This window comes from Humulus lupulus, chromosome 7 (genome assembly GCF_963169125.1).
Source record: "Humulus lupulus chromosome 7, drHumLupu1.1, whole genome shotgun sequence".
NCBI lineage: Eukaryota > Viridiplantae > Streptophyta > Magnoliopsida > Rosales > Cannabaceae > Humulus > Humulus lupulus.
This window is the reverse complement of record NC_084799.1, coordinates 200,468,956-200,474,336: the sequence shown is the minus strand read 5'-3', so window position 1 is coordinate 200,474,336 and position 5,381 is coordinate 200,468,956.

The window sequence follows — 5,381 nt, the reverse complement described above, 5'->3', positions numbered from 1 at the left end:
CTACTTGTTAATTATTGTAAAAAAAAAATGTATTTAGTCAAATAAGTGAAAGCTTTTATACTACTAACTAACTTTCACCGCAACTTGATATTTTTAATAGGGAAACTAATTTTGTTTAGATTGTGAAATTTTTTGAAACAAATTTAAGAAAGTTTATTTAATAAAAAAAGTGAGTATAGAAAAAAAAAACAACAATAAGTGCATATTATCATGTTATTTTATTCTTTTTTCTCCTTTTTGCTTGAACATATATTATTATTATTATTATTATTATTATTATTTGTAAAAATAGAACAAAAAAATTAATTAGTAGTTAATTTATTTTCTTAGTATCGGTATGTTTGTGATTGATGGTTGTTGACTACAACCATCAATTACATGGATATCGGCACATAAATGATAAGTTTAAAATATTATTAATAAAATTTATGTAATTATTTAAAAATATAAATTAGTCTTAAAGTCAAATAATAATTAATTTATAAAATCATTATTATTATTATTACAAATTAAAAAATTATGAATAAATAATAATTTATAAATTACATGAATATAGAAATTGATAATTATATTTATTAAAAGTTTAAAAAATTAAGAATAAATAATAATTTGTTTTTTAATTAATTTATAATAATGTAATTAATTAAATAATAAAAGTTAGATATAATATTTAATAAAATTTTAATCAATAATAAATTAGTTTAGGAAAAAAAAATTAATTTGTTTATAAATAACATTATCAAATAAAACATCATAAAATAGCATAAGATATTATAATATTGCATAAGATTTCAAAAATGATAACAAATCGCTTTTGTTATCCATTTCCATTTACATTACTAAAACTCACACTCTTATAACACTTTAGATGGCGATTGACAAGACTTGGACAACATTGAGAAATCGTGGTTGTCAAGAATATTGGAATGGTCTGCAAGCTTTTTTGAGGATGGCGTCGGAACATAAAGATTCTGATGGAAGAATTAGGTGCCCGTGTGTGAGATGCAATAATAATAGATTTGAATCTTTGGATGTAGTTCGGGCACACGTATTCGATAGGGGTTTTCATCAAGCTTATGATAAGTGGATTTTTCATGGTGAGGTGGAAGAAATTGTTGCTGATGAGGTGGTTGATGAGAATGAAGACGATGAGATGATTCAAGTTGTGGAAGACTTCCTTTTACCGACAACTGAGGAAGTAGAAAGGGATCCCGGTGGGAGTCAGTATTATGACGAGTTATTTGAGGAGATTGAAGTGGAGTTGTATCCTGGCTGTGATTGGATTTCATCCCTGAACTTTTTAGAAAAGTTATTGCATCTAAAAGTTAGAGGGAAGATGCCTAACAACATATTTGATGAATTGCTAAAGTTGTTAAAGCTTGCATTTCCTAAGGAGAACAAAATCCCTGGATCGTACTACGAGGCGAAAAAGAGATTGAAAAAATTAGGGTTGGGATACGAGTCCATTCATGTGTGTCAGTATGATTGCTGCTTATTTTACAATGAGCATGCATCTAAAGAGACATGTCCAGTATGCGGAAGTATTAGATGGATTACTTCCGAAATGACGAAAGGAAAAAAAGTGCCACACAAGGTGATGCGTTACTTTCCGTTGACCCCTCGGTTGAAAAGATTATACAGTTCAAGGATTACAGCAAAACACATGATATGGCATCACGCCGGGAAATCAAAAGATGAAGGGGTGATGCGACACCCGGTAGACGGCTCTGCGTGGAAGGACTTTGATGCCAAGCATCCTGATTTTTCAAGGGATCCCAAAAATGTTCGTCTGGGCTTAGCTGCTGATGGATTTAATCCATTTGGCAACATGAATCTTGCATACATCATGTGGCCTGTGGTGTTGGCAAACTATAATCTGCCACCTTGGTTGTGCATGAAAGACAATTATTTCATGTTGACCCTCCTTATTCCTGGGCCAAAATCACCCGGTAAGGACATGGATGTATTTCTGAGACCATTGGTGGATGAGTTGAAGGATCTGTGGGTTAACGGAGTTGATACAAGAGATAGTATGACCAACAGGATGTTCAAGATGCGGGCAGCCCTTTTGTGGACAGTGAACGATTTTCCAGCTCGCAGTAGTTTTTCTGGATGGAGTGGTCAGGGATACAAAGCTTGTCCTACGTGTAATGAGGACACAACTTCCATCCGAGTGATCGGTAAAACTTCTTACGTTGGTCACAGAAGATTCTTGCCAAGTACTCATCGAATGAGAAGAGACAAAGAGTTCGATGGAGAAGTTGAGAGAAGACGTCCTCCGAGACGGTTTACTTGTGAGGATATACTAGAACAAGTTAATGCTCTTGCAGCACAAGTTCCAGGAAAACATGTCCAGTTTGGGGGTGTGAAACGTAAAAGAGGAGTAGATGAAGGTAATTGGAGGAAAAAAAGTATTTTTTATGAGCTTGAGTATTGGTGTACAAACAAATTAAAACACAATATAGATGTCATGCATGTTGAGAAGAATGTGTGTGATAGTCTCCTTGGCACCATCTTAGACAGTGATAAATCTAAGGACACCACTAATGCCAGACATGATTTGAAAAAGATGGGTGTGAGAGAATCATTGTGGATTTATGAAGATGAGAATGGGAAGCTGATGAAGCCGCACGCTCCTTATGTATTAACTCCGGTGCAGAGGCAACAGTTTTGTCAGTTTATAAAAGGAGTTAGATTTCCAGATGGTTTTTGTTCAAATTTGAAGAAGAAAGTGTCTGAGAATGATACAAATATTCTTGGGTTGAAGTCACACGATTGTCATGTGATAATGCAACGATTACTTTCGCTCGGTGTTCGTAAGTTTCTTCCAAAATCTATATCGACCACTATTGCAGAATTGTGCAATTTCTTCAGGCAAATATGTTCGAGGACTTTAAATGTTAAAGATATGGAGGAAGCACAAAATGATCTTATTCAGATATTGTGCAAGATGGAGTTCATTTTTCCTCCAGCTTTTTTTGACATAATGATTCATTTGGTATTGCATTTGCCAGAAGAAGCAATATTGGGTGGTCCGGTATTTATGAGGTGGATGTATCCTTTTGAAAGATACATGAAAAAATTAAAGAATTATGTGGGAAATAAAGCTCGCCCTGAAGGGTCGATCGTCGAAGGCTATGTTGCAGACGAGGCTTTGACCTTTTGTTCAATGTATTTCAAAGGCATTGAAACAAGATTTAACCGTCTTGATCGAAATGAAGATGCAACTTATATCCCACGAAATCTTGCAGTTTTCCAATCTCAATGTCGTCCACTCACAAAGGGAACTTTGAAGACTCTCGATCATAAGACTCGTGAAATAGCTGAGTGGTTCATACTTGAGAATTCTCCTGAAATTGAGCCATATTTAGAGTAAGTTTATTCTCTTATAAATTAGAACATGTGTGGTTATTATCATTTTTTTGTTATCAAGAATTGTAACACTATTCTAATTAACAGTGAACACCTACAAGAGATTAAACAAAAATACCCAGATGGTGATCATGATCGTTTGCATAGGAAAAATTTTCGTTCGTGGTTTCATAAAAAGGTAGCTTTGAACTTTGAACTTTGAACAGTGATTTTATTAATGATATATTTTGTGAATCTAATATCATTCTATGTATTTACATATATGACCTGCACAAGCTTGGGTCTTTGGATAACGGTGATGAACTGTTAGCTTTAGCATCTGGGTCAGATCATTTGTCAACATTTTACCAAGGTTGTATAGTCAATGGTGTTCGATTTATTGCACACGATCGAGACAAAAAGCGCACCACACAGAATAGTGGAGTGTCGGCTGCCGGAACCGAAGGTTTTAATTTTTACGGCACGCTTGAAGAAGTGGTGATAGTTTCTTTCACTGGTGCATATTCAGTGGCATTATTTCGGTGCAAATGGTTTAATACAAATCAAAGAATGAAGAAAACAGTCATTGAAAATAATGTCACTAGTATAAACGTCAATGGCGAATGGTACAAAGATGAGCCGTACATACTTGCTACTCAAGCTAAGCAAGTTTTCTATCTCGATGATTTACTTAGAGGTCTTGATTGGAAAGTTGTAGAAGATGTGAATCATTGACAGATTTGGGACATTAAGGACAATTCTGATGAGGTTAATGATGTTATTGATGTTGTACATGAAACAAGTTCATCAAATTTTTTGTTGACTGTGGACCTCGGAGAGTTGATTATGCAATCTGATCAACCTGCTGCATATGTTGGAGCTGATGAAGATGGTGACGACGAAGTTGATATGTCAGAACATGAGGACGTTGCAGATGCAGAAGATGAATTGGTTGTTGAACTTTGTGAAGATGAAAATGTTTCTCCGATTACTGATGGAAATGATAGTGATTACTCTGTTTAGTTTTTTTCTATTTGTGTAACAGAACTATGTATTTAAATATAATGAAGTGTTTTTTTTGTAATTATAATATAAGATATTTGAGCTTTGTGAAGATGAAAATGTATCTCCGATTACTGATGGAAATGATAGTGATTACTCTGTTTAGTTTTTTTCTATTTGTGTAACATTTCTATGTATTTAAATATAATGAAGTTTTTTTTGTAATTATTATTATTATGAATTCAATGTGATATACTTCTCTTTAATGCTAATTACTAACTAATAAATTTTAAATTGAAGTATAATGTCAGCTGATATAGCTACTTATCATGGCGGAGATGGTGGGGGTCAAGACCCGCCAGATCCTTCTAGGGTACCAACATCTTGCGAGTCAGGTTAAATATTGCATATCAAAATTATTTTTAGAAATTATATTGTTAGATAAATATAACATCAATACTAATACTGATTATTGTTAATAAATTTTAAAGCCCCGTCGACGAGAAGAAAAGGTCGTGGCCCTGCTAGTAATAATGTTCTTGAAGAATGAAGGAAAAAAGCTGGGAAACCATTGGATCTAGAGCTTGATCCTGTGACCAACAAAGTGGTTGGGCAGGAGGATCAAGCTTTTATTCGCATGTTGGGAACTCTAGTTTCCATGTTGTGTCCGGGGCATTATTTGGATTTTGCTGATGTACCTCAACAGTTTAAGGATCAAGTGCTTGATCGTATGAGGGTAAAAAAATTACAAATCTTGTACTTTTCATTATTTAATTCCATTATTTACAAGTTATCTAATATTTTTTTTCCTAATGCAGTATTACTATAATATAGACGGTCATCCACAACGTGAGTCAGTTCTGGCAACTCTCAACAAGGAGATGGGGGAAAGATATCGCGAGAGAAAGAACTATAGACATAGACACTTCAAAAATCATTATGCTGGACCAGAAGATTTGGAGAATGTCCTCTCTAAGCCACCTAACCATTGCACTAAGGAGGCTTGGAAGCTTATTTGTGAAATGTTT